Source organism: Solea solea, chromosome 5, assembly GCF_958295425.1.
Source record: "Solea solea chromosome 5, fSolSol10.1, whole genome shotgun sequence".
Classification (NCBI taxonomy): domain Eukaryota; kingdom Metazoa; phylum Chordata; class Actinopteri; order Pleuronectiformes; family Soleidae; genus Solea; species Solea solea.
This window is the reverse complement of record NC_081138.1, coordinates 30,778,431-30,794,084: the sequence shown is the minus strand read 5'-3', so window position 1 is coordinate 30,794,084 and position 15,654 is coordinate 30,778,431. Positions and strand designations below refer to the sequence as shown.

The 15,654-nt window shown below is 40.8% G+C and overlaps 1 protein-coding gene across 4 annotated transcripts in view; it reads right to left on the bottom strand.

Moving 5' to 3' along the window:
* Nucleotides 1-15,654, bottom strand: part of znf536 (zinc finger protein 536) — a 317,559-nt gene that overhangs the window by 286,675 nt on the left and 15,230 nt on the right. The window contains exon 2 of one of the 4 annotated variants that reach the window (XM_058629151.1): nt 12,300-12,445. The gene's annotated coding sequence lies outside the window, so the exon portion shown is untranslated. Of the gene's footprint in view, nt 1-10,342; nt 10,543-11,224; nt 11,838-12,299; nt 12,446-15,654 lie in introns of those variants that run through there. The other 3 variants (XM_058629152.1, XM_058629150.1, XM_058629153.1) reach the window with 3 other exon arrangements.

The following is a 15,654-nucleotide window of genomic DNA, read 5'->3' as shown; positions in this document are numbered from 1 at the left end:
GTCTTTCTCAGCTAATAGGTGAAAATGTATTAATTTTACCCCAATGATTCTCACTCTATAAACAACACTTTTTCTCTGGTGAAACTCGGAGGTGAATTTCCGTCGCATCCTCGCTCTTCACGCTCAGAAAGTGGACAAACATCACGGGCAGAAACAGATGGAGTCGGTGTTTAGTTATGATGGAGCTGGTGATCAGGTATTTAACTGGGTAAGGAAGAGAGAAAGGAAAAGAAAAGAAAACACTGAAGAATAAAGAGAGTAAACTTCAAAAATCCTGTTTGTTTATGAACACTCTCAGCTGTGAGTGTTTGCTTATTTCCATATCTTTAATGTCATATATTCTGGTTTGTTAGATGTGAAGCTGTCGGAGGCAAAACTTTGACAAAATATGCGAAAATAGTGATTTTCATCAATAAAAATCTTATAAATTGTTCTTAAGTTGCAAAAAAATGTGACTAAAGATGCATTATTTTCAGGAAAAACCTAACATAAATGAATTATACACAGACTTCTTGTTGGAAAACCTGATGTAGTGCGACTAAAAAAACATGTTATGAAACTTTGAAAAATGAATCTACGTGTTACGAAAAAGTGTAAAACAAAATTATTGTGACACCAATATTTTACTAAACTCCCTAAAAAATACTTGTATTGAGAAGTGAAAAAAAGAAAATTTAAAATGTTTCGCAAACATTTTTACGAACTAAAAAATTACATGTGTAAAAAAGTTGGAACGTTTCAAAAACATAACAAAAAAAAAAAATCTTACTAAAACCGACTTCTATTGCGAAAAACAGTAAAAACGAGATTCAATCTTGAAGTCGCCTCCTGGTGGCCAAGGAAGTGTTACTTCCATCCGATTTTCTGAGCTTTGCTTTACAAACTAAAGAAAAAACTACGTCCATTTTATATACAGTTTCTAAGTTTGGTTACAATTTTTGGAATTTATATTATAGAAATGTTGAGTGGGGCTGTTGCGATAATCGCAAAAATTACAAGACGAAGAAGAATATTATATTTTATATTTGAAAACGTCGTCATTTTGAGGTTTGGTCAACATTTCTCAGCATTTTCTGGTCCAAAAAAAAAATACTCAATTCATCAAGAACAGGTTAATCGATTATGGAAATAATCATTAGTTACAGCTCTAAACGAGGCGATCGCAGTCCTGCAGCACAATGTGGGAGGGGCTTGCATAAAGATTGCATACCGTGGTTTAACGGCACATTAATTTACAGCCATAAACTTGTGTTATCGCGTTGATAAAGGTTTTAACTGGTTGGTGGCGGCTGCTGCTGCTTCACGTTACTTGTGATTTTGACACCAATTTATTTCTGTCCAAATCAAATAAATTGTGCATTTGAGACATTTGGTGGAAGCAATTTCTGCGATTCCCGTGTGTTCAATGTTTAAATACTCAAGGTTCTTTGTTTCCATGTAACGATAAACCTGTTATTTATCTCAAAACAAGACATTTGAGACATCCCAATATGTGGGAAACGTGCGATATCGTGTTGATAAAAGGTTTTAACTTGTCGTTTTCTTTTATAAAATACATGTTACTAAGGATTTTGACAGTATCTTATTGTAATTTTCAGAAAACGCACTCCAACGGCAACGATAAAGAACCTTGAATGACGTTTCGCAGAAAAAGGGACAATAGAAAAGAAAAAAGAGATGATGGAGAGGGAAAGTGCGAGATAAGAGAGTCAGAGAGGATGGAGAGATGACAGAGGCTGCAGCGGCGGAGTGAGGACAGAGAGAGAGAGAGTGATGATAAGGAGGCTTGTGAAGGATCCTCTGGCTCAGTTCAGCCTCACAGTCACAGACTCTGAGGTACTTGAACCCTGCTCTGCCTTCACTGCACCTCTCTGTAGAGCTGCTGCCCTGCAGGCCACCTGTAAACCGCTTTGACACATGATCCACTCCCACGGATGTGAAGTGGAAAAACACACACACTCTCACACACACTCTCACACAGAGAGAGAGAGACCACCGCTCACAGGCAGCTGAAACACACACACAATCCCTTTAATGTGCCGTCAATTCTCCGTTGTTTTTTAACATTAGCACTCGATTAAGAACTGCATCAGTGAAGAAGTGTTCACCATGAGAAACTACAGAGTCATTATATATACCAGTTTTAGTTTGGATTCTTAAATATCAACTTTTAACTTCATTTGGTTTGTATCTAAGGAAAAATGTGCGTATTTGTGTTGATTTTCTGAAATGTTTCACATTCAGAGGAAAACAACCCAAGTGACGTCGCTGATGTTTCTGACGTTCCGAAGAAAAAAAGAGAAGATACTTATGTATGAAGTTTTACAAAATGGTATCATGTGACCGATCGCATTACAAATGTTACAGAAAACAACTCACGTTACATAAAAAGTGCGATGCTACGAAAACGTGTTACTAATATTACAGAAGTGACTTTCACTGCCACGAAATATTGCAATTCGTGAATTCACGAATTTGGGACGAACATTACGAAATGACAAAGTTACGCGAATGCAGAGGAAACAGATTATCGTTAATTATGTTAGAAAAACTATTATGGCCGTTGTGAAAAAGCTTGTAAAATGTTGTTTACGCTACAAAAACGTGACGCAGATGACGTTTCCACACCATAAAATGATGCAAAATGAGAAAAGAAATGACAAAATTCTGTCATTTTTCCACAAATAGAGAAGAAACAGGTAAAGTCATGTTGTAACATCATGAAAACATGTTACCACACTGCCAAAAAGTGTCGCAAAATGTTGTAACATAACACAAATGTGTTACTAATATGACAAATAAGTCACTTTTACCATATTTGTTACACAGATGCAGATGAAATGACAGCTAAAGTAACAGGTAAAGTAAAATGTGGTAACATCAGAAAAACATGTGACTAACGTGAGGAAAATGGCTTATGTTGTAACGTAACAGAAATGTGTTACTAACATGTGTTTATGTTACAAAAAACACGTAACTAACGTGCAACGCAAACGACTTACGCTGCCTTGTTGCCAAAAGATGTCGCAAAGTGTTGCAGTGTCATACAAATGTGTGTCAGAGATGACCAGATCGTTGCAGAGCAGGACAGCGAGTAAATAAGCTGCTGTTATCCACGACGCAAGGATTTTAACCTTCAGGACACCTTTGAAACTGTGATTAAACAATTCGACGTAGGACGAGGCCACCGTCACAAACTGTGTGTGGAGTCAGCGCGACGAAACCACCAAGAGAATTTAAAAAAGAAAAAAGAAAAAGCGATGGCTCCTGATGAGACACTGTCAAAACATTTGCAGTGGAGGAATTCCACCAGGCGAGCTCGCGCCGCGCCGGCTCCTCCACAAAAAGAGCAGCGATCTTCCCCGAGTAACAGGTTGGTGCAGTGAGTGTTGGACAGACAGACAGACAGACAGAGTGAGACAGGAGAGGAGCTGAAAATCCTCCCCCCCGGGCTACAGAATATCCCGCTATTGTAGTCTTAACCCGCGAGACCTGGCGGGGAATGTACGGCTTTCACACTCACTTCTCATCCTATTTGTAGCAGCGACGCTGACGTGTGAGCGACCTCGGTCCTCGCAGCTTTTATTTATCCTTTTAAATCTTTTTAAAAATCTTCCTCTGTATCAGGTTATTTTTCACTTCTTCTTTTTTTTTTCTCTTTCCACCTTTTTGTTCCACAAGGCAAGTTTCATTAAAGATCCAATTATGCAAATGAGCTGCTGGAGAGGCAGTTGAATATGCACTATAATGGTGTACAGTAATCGTTCGACACAATATACGGCATCCGGGGCCAGATTTACGAGCGCAACACGACTGCAACGCCTCCGTCCTTTGGTGAAAACCTCTTGATCATAATTAAAGGTGCAGGAGTTCTTTTCGCCTCTCTCTTTTCCCTCTCTTCTCCTCTTCCTCCTCCTCATCCCTCTCTATCTGGTGCTACTTTGGTGCGGATTCATTAGCAGGAGTTTGTTTTTTAAAAAACAGAGGTCACATCACACACACACACACTGCAGGTGTTTAGCACAGTCTTAGCCGAGCGCGGCTGAACATGAAGCAGCCTCAATTCTCTGCTTCAGGACGTGTGATTGATGCTCGCTCGCCTGTTTGTGTTTAAGCCGCGAAAAATGACACGGATGAAAACGCAGAGACAGAGAACGCAGGGGTAAACGTCGGTGACATGGCATGACTCATCGTTCTGGGCGCGGATTTGGAGCCGCGGCGATTAATCGGTCGTTAAATGATGACTTATTTAACATTTTCTAATCAAATAAAAGCAGATTTCAGGGATTTCAGCATCTTCAGTGTTAAAATATTCTTGTTTCTTTTCTCTTTAGACATTTGATAAAGAAAAGAGGGAGAGAAAATGCACCCGACTCATCATTCTGGAGCTGGAATGAGGGCGTGCGACAATTAATCGATCATAAAATGAATAGAATTGTAACCACAAGTAGAATTATTTTATAAAATTCTGGGATTTTATGTTAAAATATTCTAGTTTCTTTGCTTCTCTGCGATAATTGACTGTTAATTATCTGATTTGTGGTCAAGACAACACATTTAATACGTTTGACACAGATTTGACATGTTTTGGAGCTCGATTGAGGGCGTGCAACGATTAATCGATCATTAAACAACTACTAATTTAACCACAAATGCATGTTTTTAATAGATTAAAAGCAATTTCTGTGATTTCAGCGACTTAAATGTTTATATACTCAAGATTCTTTGCTTCTCTGTGACGATAAACTGTTAATTATCTTCGGTTTGTTTGATGTTTGACGGAGAAAAAAAAGGATAAAAGATGCTGATGACTCATCATTCTGGATCTGGAATTAGGGCCGTGGCATTTTATCGATCATTAAGCAAGAAATTCAACCAGAAGTAGAATTATTTCATAGAATTTTGTGATTTTAGCGTCTTAAATATTTGAATATTCTAGTTTCTTTGCTTCTCTGTGATAATTAACTGTTAATTGTCTTCATTCTGTGGTCAAAACAAGACGTTTAAGACATTTGAGACAAAAAAAGGGGGAGAAAAAGCTCATGACTCATCGTTCTGGATCTGAAATTAGCACTGTGACGATTAATCAACAATTAAATGACGAGACATTTGACCAGGAGTGGAATTATTTGCCAAAATAAAAGCATATTCTGTGATTTCAGCCTCTTCAATGTTCAAATACTCAAGTTTCTTTGCTTCTCTGTGACGATAAACTGTTATTCATCTTCATTTTGTGGTCAAAATAAGACATTTTAGATGTTTAAGACAGAAAAAAGGGGGAGAAAAAGCTCATGACTCATCGTTCTGGATCTGGGATTAGAGCTGTGGCAATTAATTGATCACTAATTTAACAACAAGTGGACGTTTTTTAAATAAAATACAAGCAATTTCTGTGACTTCAACGTCTTAAATGTTTAAATAGTCAAGCTTCTTTGCTTCACTCTGACGATAAACTGTTAATTATCTGTGGTTTGGGGACAAAAACAGGATGTTTGAGATCACATGACTCGTCATTCTGGATCAGGAGTTTGGACCGTGACAATAAATCGCTCATTAAACGACGAGAAATTTAACCAAAAGTGGAATTATTTCACTAAAACTAAAGCAAATTCAGTGATTTCAGCGTCGTAAATGTTTAAAGACTCCAGTGTCTTTGCTTCTCGGGGATAATGAACTGTTCATTGTCTTTGGTTTTGTGGACAAAAACAGGACGTTTGACGCCATTTTCTGGGGTCGTTCTGAACGAATGATCGAACGATTAATCACAACAATCCTGAGTTGCGCACCTACAGTATGTGGATATTTAAAGAAGTGTGTCAGGAGAAGAGAAAATAAAATGAAAGAAAGTGATCACAGTGTTTCCCTGTGTTACAGAATCAATGACGGAGACGATCAGACGATCATTAGCTGCAGAAGGAAACCTCGGTATGAAATGTTAATGAATTCTCAGGGAGGAAATGAAATGAAAATTAAAATGTAGAAATAAAACCACGACGAGCAGCAGGGAAAACAACAAAAGGAGGAGGAATTGTGACGACGAGAAGGTGTTTTTGAACACATTCTTCCATGTTTTGTTGATGAGAGAGAGAGAGAGAGAAAGGGAGAGAGAGGGAGGGAGGGAGGGAGGGAGAGAGAGAGAGAGAGGCTGACACTGGACTCTCAAGGCTGAGCAGTTAAATCAACCCTGGAAAACAAACACACACACACACACACTCTCAGGCTTGTTTTACAAAAGTCAGAGACTAAAAAACGGCAAACGTCGAGTGTGACGGAGCAAATTCAACTCACACACACACACACACACACACACACCTCCTCCCCCCGACCCACAATTCCTTCCTCCATCCATCCGTCCATCCATCCATCCGTGTGTCCGTCCGTCCTCTCGTCTGTCCACTCAGACAGAGAGAGAGAGAGAGACACTCTCTGTGACGGCAGCACCGGCATGTGAGGATCTGTCACACTCTTTATTCTTAGATCAAACTGACGTCTGTGATTATCCACACACACACACACACACACACACACACACACACGCACACGTATCAGGGTGGGTAAAAAAATTAAAATTAAAAAAAATCCCCCTGCACACACACACACACACACACACACACACACACACACACACACACACACTCACTGGTTCTCACAGCGTCGAACATAAACTCTCATTTATGCCGTGATTCACTCACTCACGCACACACGCACACACACACACACTGAGCCTAAAGTGAAAAGAGAATTCATTTCTGCTGCTGCACTTTTTTTTTTTTAAACACCATCGCTCTGTTTAACTCCTATTATTATTCTTCATTTCTTTTACTTCTCTACTCATGGGAAAACGAGGGAGTAAAGAGGGAGAGAAAAGCCGACCCCCGCGTGTGACGAGGGCCACAGTTTGAGACGCCGTATAAACACTGTAAACGCATGAAAGTGTGTGTGTTTGTTTGTGTTTTTCATATTTAAATGTCATCATTTGGTTTATTTTATTGCCCTATTGTGTATGAATCACTGAAAGCAACGTGTTCTATGTGTGTTTGTGTGAGTGAGGAGTAAAAAATGTAAAAAAAAAGACTTTAATTATTGTTTTAAAAGGGGGAGGAGCCTGATAAAAAGGCTATAGGTCAGCTTCGTTTTGATTCATCGTCGCTGACGAGTGAATTATGAATCCAAAACAAACAGTTTCACAGAAATCTGTGCCGTGTGTGCGTGTATAAGTGTGTGCGTGTATAAGTGTGTGTGTCTTCGCCTCTCTTTTGTGACTTGAACCCTGGAGACGAAGGTCACGCAGCTACAAGACTCAACCCAGACTTACGCCTGTGTGTTACAGCTCACACTACACACACACACACACACACACACACAGAGTCAGCCTCCTCACAGAGCTGCAGATCAGAACCGGGATGAACACAAAAGGGTGAGGTTTTGTTTGTGTGTGTACGTGTGCGTGTGTGTGTTCACAATGACTGCACATATCAATTAATGGCTGGCTGATGAGCAGAGGCGGCCTGATGTGGCCTGCCCTCCGCCGCCGCCGTCGTCGCCGCCCTGATCCCAGCGGAGCGGCGAGCACTGGCCTCGGCCTCAGCCTGTGCAGCTGGAGCCCTCACCCTCTCACCCTCACCCTCTCTCTGTCTCTCTCTCCCCTGTAATTACATGAGCTGGGGATCAACTCAGCAGAGTCAGGCTGCTGTGGACGCGCGCACACTCACGCACACTCACACACACAGGGGCCAACAACGTCTTTGTCTCTGAATTACGTGTTTGTCCAACATGACGACACGCGGGTCGTCTGTGCGACCACTTCATCGGTGGTTTGGGAGTTTTTTCCGTGTGTGTGTGTGTCGTGTGTGTGTATTTCCCAAAAAATCCAAATCGTATACGTGTGAATTTATGTGCCAATAAATGTGTGTGTGTGTGTGTGTGTGTGTGTCAGGCTGACGACGCGGCGGTTTCAGTCGAGTGGGTTTACTCCACGGTGGAGTGACTGACAGTTCTGATGTCATTCTCTCCCTCTCTCCCCCCCCTCTCTCTCTCTCTCTCTGCGTTTTCAGCTGAGACACACGTACGTAGCGCCGCGCTCAGTCATGCCCCGCAGCCCTCACTTACACACACACACACACACACACACATTAACACCGGCACAGGTGGGAGAGCAAGTCGTACGACATCAGCGGCGCCGACGACCACCACACACACACACACACACACACACACTCAGAGCTCCACAGCTCGGAAAGTTGCAGCGAGACAAGAAAACGTCCAAATGCTGTGTGTGTGTGTGTGTGGTAATAAATCTCAAACTCACATTTTACCAACAAGACTGCTGACAACGTCAGGGCCAGAGACTCCACTGAGACAAAAGACATCAAAATCAGTCAATAATGACAGAAAATAATTAGAATTATACGTTCAAACTGTTTTTTTGGGAGGAAAATCTGCCTCAAAGTCGATTTAAATGACGCAAAATCAACACATTCATTCATTCATTCATTCATACGTTGAAAGGATATTGTAAATATTGTGCTGAATTACGGCCCTGGCCCGAGCAGATTATTAATTCCTCGTGAGTTTGTTTTGGACAAAACACAGTGACATTAAATTAGAATTTTAAAAAAGTAAAGAAAAAGGCAGGTGTAATGAGAGTTAAAGTAAAGCAGAGGCCTTCTGCTGTGGGGAAAAGGCCTTTTCTGAAACACGGCACTGTGGTTTCTGAAGCAGATTTTTTTACAGTTTCAGCTTCAATCAGGGAGTGAAAGGTGCTGACAATTAAAAAAAAGAGAAAGAAAGAAAACGGGGCTTGTGTCGACACCCAGACACTATTTCAGACATAATATCCGCTCTCTGTGCAAAGCGTTGAACAATGAGAGCATCTCCACTGTCGTACGCCGCCGCCGCCAACGTCTATTTGTTGCTCTTCCTTTACCCCCCCCCCCCCAGCACACACACACCACCACCCTCTACCTTCCCCACCTCGATGAATCCGAGGCAGATTTTTTTGTTTTCTCTGAATCTCTCCAGAAGACGAAAAACTTCAGGGGGAAGGTTACGGAGAAACAATGTGAGGAGACAATCGTGGAGTATTTTAGGACAGGGGGGTGACACGAGCAGGAGCAGGGAGATAACTGCTGCTGCTGCTGCTGCTGCTGCTGCTGCAGGGTCACATCACTGCGGGGTCACACTCACACTCACACAGAGGGGAGAAAAAGAAAAAAAAAGGGAGGCTGTATCCTCCCACACCCACAGCACGGAGAATGAAAATGGGATTACAAGCCTCATCACTGGTGCCACTCACAATCCAGCCCAGTGGAGCTCACTTTGTTTTGTGGCTTAAAAAAAAAAACATTTTTTAAAAACAAAAAATAATCTAATCTGAACTAATCTCATTTCAAATGAAACCATGACTCAAAAAAAAAAAAAACATTATGTCAAAAAATTAAAGTGAGCACCAGGCTCGTAGCTGCTGATGTGCGTGTTAATGTTTCCCGCGTGTGACATTAACGACCCTAAATGCCATCATCATCATCATCATCATCATCGCCGTGGCGTGTTATAGAGCGCGCGGGGACAGCGAGGTCGATCATGATCACAAAATGGCAGCAGGTCTCGAGCGGCTTCTTCTTCTTCCATCTCACAAGTTTTGACACATGGTGACCAAAACGCACCGCTACACTTTAATCCTCCTCCACGTGCACGCGCGCGCACACACACACACACCTCCCCTCTCTCGCAGTGTGGACAGAAAAGTTTCCCCGTGCTCTCTCTTCCCCGTGACAACGGAACTTTTATTTATTTCAAGTTTCTTCCTTATTTAAAAGGAAAACTTCATTACGCAATTTTACGCACGGGATTTAAAAAATAAACAAATAAATAAAAGCGCAAACAAACACGCACCAGTGTGTCAATCATTTTCTGTTTCAGTAAATAAAATACTCTATAATAGGAACACAGTGCGAGTGAATTCGGCGTGTTTTTGGGCTGCGTGGAGCTGGTGTCGGGGCAGACACACATTCCTGCAGCAGCAGCAGCTCCGTGTTTTTGGTCCCAGCTGCTATTCCTTCTTTCTCTTTTTTTCTTCCCCCCTTTCCTTTTCTCTTTTTTTTGTCACCGTTATTTTTTACGATGGTGTCTGTGCTGCGGATAATTGCTCTGTTATTTTCTAATCATGGCTGGGGAGAGACACGAGGAGCCCCCGCTGCGCTGCTCCCGCACAAACAAGCACGAGAGGGGGAAAAAACTGAGAAACACACACATACGCACACACACACACACACACTAAACCAGAACCAAAACCAGAGTCCAAACCCGGGTCAGACTCGCACTCACACCGCTACTTTCTTACCTCAGTAAATTTGGGTGAAGCAGCGGCGTTAACTCCTGCGCGTAAACGGTGCCTCGCGACAGGCGGAATAACGAGGCATGTCCGTCCGCGGATGATTTTCAGCTTGATCCTATTCTCTTTTTTTTTTTTTTTGGTGTGACGTGGGGGGTTCGCTGTGGGAAGTGTCTGTGGGACCTGTTCAACCCCACGCTCCTCTCTGTCCTTCCCCCCGCCGCCGCCGCTGCTGCTGCTGCCACTGAGCCCGAGTTTGACGCGAGGAGACGCGGCTTGGCCACTTCTCTCCTCCGCTGCTCCTCTTCTCCTCCTCTCTCTCTCTCTCTTTTCTCAGTGTCTGTCTGCTAAAAGTAAACGTTTGCATTGATGCTGATCCCCACGCATCAGCAGTGTGATCAGCAGCAGCAGTAGCAGTGTTCTCTGCCCCTCAGCTGTCTGGAAACGCGTCGTAACCGCTTCACGGTGAACTCCATTGTGGAGCAGCGGCTCGCGCGGAGTGGCCGTGGATGGATGTACAGTCCCGGTTCTTGCGGTAACATTCGCCGCAGCTGACGGAGGTTTGAAAAAAGAGAAAAGGCAGCGCGAGCCCAGCGGTGAACTCAACCTGCCTGTGTGTGTTTTTTAAAGGAATAATCCCGCTAAATCTCCGCTTCCAAGAAGAGGAAATCATCCACTTTTCTTTTTCCTTGACCTTGAACCTCATTAAAAACACTGTTTATTTCTAAAATATCTGCCTCGCAGTCGCACTGACAGCGAGCAGACGCGCACACACACACACACACTCACTCACTCGCAGCCACAGCCTCGCTGCTCCGACACCAACAAACAAACACATTTCTCTTTTTTCACATCGCCCAAAAATATAAAAGTGGTAAAAAAATCATTTACCTTTTTCACAGAGAGTGTTGTGTTTCCAGCACGCGCGCGTGTGTGCAGTCAGTGTGTGTGTGCGTGTCCTCTTCAGAGGAAAACTCCAGGATAAATGAGTGGATGCCTCCTCGTTCGTCCCGTGCGTCCTGCGCGTCAGTCACCGCTTTAACACAAGTAACGAGTGTTAAAAAGAAGAGGAGAAAAATGACGCTCGTGTATCTGCACTGTAACCTTGTGGCGGGTTTAATGTAAATAAGCGCCGCTGCTGCTGCTGCGTGTGTGTGTGTGTGTGGTTCCAGTCCTCCTCTCCTCAGGAACTCCTCTTCTTTTCTGTCTCTCCCTCCTTTCTTTCTTTCTTTCTATCACTCTGTTTATTCTTTTAAGTCCAGGAGCGCAGTAAAACACAGACAGTATGTGTTGCAGTGGTGCGTAAATGGACGCACGGATTTTACGCACCTCACACTCACGCTAAACACTTTCCCCTGCCTTGGTTTTCTTGTTTTGTTGGATTTTCTTGAACTTAAACTTGGCACAACTTTTCTTTTTTTAAATGTTTAAAGGACAGAAAGACGTCCTGCAAAGGCCGGAGACAAAAAAAAAAGACAAATCTGCTGCTGCTCCTCTCTCCTCTGCTTCCTTCCTTCCTTCCTTCCTTTGCAGGATGGGTTTTGATATATAATGCTGCTTCTTCTTCTTCTTCTATAGAGGGCTGGAAGAAGAGACTAAATAATGCAATTATAGATTCAGTGTCCCAGCGTTGACAAAAGGCAGGGGCTTCAATGGGAGGCTTTGTTACAGGATTATATAATGATTATGGGATAATTATGGGAACGGTTTCATTTTAATAATATTTTTTTGTATTATTGGGGGGGTGGAGGGTGGGGGGGTATGAATGGCTCCTTTGACAGCTTGTTTTTTTTTCCACATATACATATATACATTTATATTTATATATATATATATAGTAAGTGAGGAGTGTGAGGAGACAGTGGTGGGATTAAGGCTGGGATTATTCAGAAATGTGGTACCGTGAGAGAAAAAGAGAGCGATGACACTGACTGAGAGTGTGTGTGTGTGTGTGTGTTCACTATACCGGACATTATGGGTCCACAGTGGAATATCATCATCATCATCATCATCATCTTCTCAGGGGTCACATTCATGACATCACCTCCCCTCCCCTCCCCTCATCATCATCATCATCACCATGTTCTCTGCCACCACTTGGCTCCTGCCATGCTGCATGTGTCAGGGAGGGAGAGAGAGAGAAAGAGAGAGAGAGAAAGAGAGAGAGAGAGAGAGAGACATGTAAATCATCACTGACAAGAAACTGGTTGAAACAAACCCACACCTTCTCCTATAATTACTATTATTATGCTTAAAAAAATACTTGTATTGGTTGTGTTGGTAAAAACCTACTTGCACTTAATTCATGTTGGTTTTACCCCCAAAAAATAACATGATTATGTTAAAGTTTATCAAAAAAAAAAAGTCAACTATTTTTAAAAAGTTAACACTGAAGTAGTTTGAGTATTAGGACTTCAGTTTGATACACTATAATGACCATAGAGCTTAATAATTATCTATCAAATCACTTTAAAATACAGGAAACACATATGTACTTTTAAAATAAAAATTTTTTCAGAATAAAAGTAGTTTTCTTCTACAGGTTAAAGTGTCAAGTGTTTAGTGTGACCTCTGACCCCGACGACCTTAAACCTGTGGAGTGGAAACATAATTCATGTTAGTGGTAAAAACATGTGTTTGTTGACAAATACCAGGTTTATTAAAGGAAATGTTGGAACATTAACATACACGTGTACGAGTTAAACTCATATACAAGTCCAACTATAGTATAAATAAATACTTGAATTGGTAAAAAACCTACTTGTATTAGGTTCATTCAAAGCACCTTCATATTATGTCTCTAACTTTAGTTTGAATGCACATCATTTATGTTGGTTTTACCCAAAAAAGAACGCAAATATGTTAGTTTGTAAAAAATACAAAATAGTCAGCCAAACTAAAGTTGGATTAGAGTATTATCATTGTAATGACCATAAAGTACAATTATATAAAAAAATCATCAGAATAAAAGCAGCTTCTTTCTACAGGTTAAAATGTCAAGTGTTGGGTGTGACCTCTGACCCCTGACTCTCTTACACCTGGAGTGGAAACCCGCTGTTATACCAGCACATGCTGGTGCACTAACATACACATTATGTACAAGATAAAGTCATAATATATTATCCACATCGTTTCAAAACAAAGGTCAAAGTTTGACAGACATTTTACAGACAGGAAAAACAACAAAGGAAGTGTCCTGAGACACGAGGTGTCTGTGACTCATGGACGTACGAGACATAAGAGAGGAGTGGACATAAAGTCAAGGTTAAAACACCTGATCATTCCAAAAATAAAGACAATACATGCAGTGGTGAGACAAATGAAACACTTACGGTGCCTCAGTTTACAATCACGAGACACAGGAAACGAGTCTCAGTCGTCACTGGACGATAAAACAACAAAAAAAGTCTGCTTTTATTAATTTTCCACGTCTTAACGATCACACAAATGAATAAACATCTATTTTCAAACTCTCTCTCTCTATATATAAATTTTTTTTTTTCTTCACCCCGTTGTGTGAAGTCATAATTATCGTCGTCGTCAGCACATAAACAAATCTGTCACCTCTTTTTCCATTTGACTTAATTGTTAATTAGCTGTGTTGTTTTAAAAGAAATTCACACTCTATGTGTGTGTGTGTGTGCGCTTTCTTCCTCCTCCCAGACAAAACACATCTTCCTCCCTTTTAAAAAAGACACCCACCCCCGCCCCCCCCACATCCATTATGCACTATGAAAATCTGATTCTCATGCTGCTCCTTTAATAAATGCTTATGTGGAATTCAGTTTGATGCATATGAATTTCTTCTCTCTTTTTTTGAGCATCCCCCAAAAGAATAAGGGTAAAAAAAAAATCTCCTTTAAAGAAATTAGCATAACCATTCCCCATCAATAATATTTGCTATCTCTATGGGAGTGATAGCAGCGAGCAGTAGGGGAGTTCCTTTCTCTGATTCTCCATGGATGCGCGCCGCGTCATCGGCTCCTTTTGAACTCGTTACAGCGGAGTCAAGTGATTCTTTATCGGCTGACAGGGCCCTGACAATGTGTCGGGGACGTGAAAGCAGGTCAAAAGGAAGTAGCCATATGGACTTAAGCATGCAAATTTTACCACAATACGCCGCGCCGGGGGCTGCGAGCTCTAACGAGAACGAGTACGCGCAGGAACTGTAAGAAGAGTTAAGGGTGTTAGAATCATGATGCGTTGTGCATAAGGTGACAAAAACACACATATTATATTAATATAGACTATGTATCGTATCAATGTAGCAACTAGGGGTCAAAGGACACGAGGGCTGTGGATCAGACGCATCACAAGACTCATTAAAAGAGTAAAACGATCACGAGACTCATTAAAAGAGTAAAACGATCACGAGTCAAACTTGAAAAATGACTGAACTTGTTATAAACAACTTAACCTAAGTTGCTTAAAAGTTGAGTTAAGGAGTTATTCATTTAAACTTGTTTAGTTAAGTTAATTCAGAGTAAAGGTGACAAGTTATTTGTACGTTTGTATAACTTGTAACTTTAGTCTGAGTGAACATAATTAACTAAATAATAATTATAACTTATACACAAGTTAGTTCAAAGTAAAGTTACGTGACATGAAACTGTGTATGTATAACTCTAAATAAACATAATAAGCTAATTGAAATATATTTTAACTTTGCATAATTAACTTATTTTCATAGTAATATGTAAACAAAACTGTTTGTGTAACTTCTAACTTTACTTCCAATGATTATTATTTTTACTTAAGATAATACAATAGTTAATTAAGTTCATTCTAAGTAAAGTAAACCAATTTTGTGAAATTGTATTTTTCACTTTAAATAATTCACTAGTTATACAAAGTTAAGTTAATTAATACATGGAATTGTGTTTGTTTAACTGCAAAACATGAATGAAGATAACTTTACAAAGTTAGTTCTAGTTAACAAGTTAAATAAAGTAAACTTTAGTTTAAATTAACACACTTAACTAATTAAAGCATTTTTCTAAAGTTTGTCCAACCTTTTTCTTTTAGTATATCGTTTTTTACTCTTTTATTATGACTTTTTTTTTAAATGGAAACAGATTAACTTGTGTGATATGGAGCGTAACTTTCACGCAGATCAATTTTGCAGTAACTCTTGTACGTCACAATAAATAAATAAGTGATAAAATCTCCTGCATGAAACACAATGACATGACTTCTTTAAAATGATGATTTTACTTTTCTTTTGGATCTTATTTTACAGCCTGTTACAACTCCACTACTTCTCTGCTCACAGTAAGGTTTGTGCTGAAATGAGTTTGTCAACATAAGAACAACGACATGAC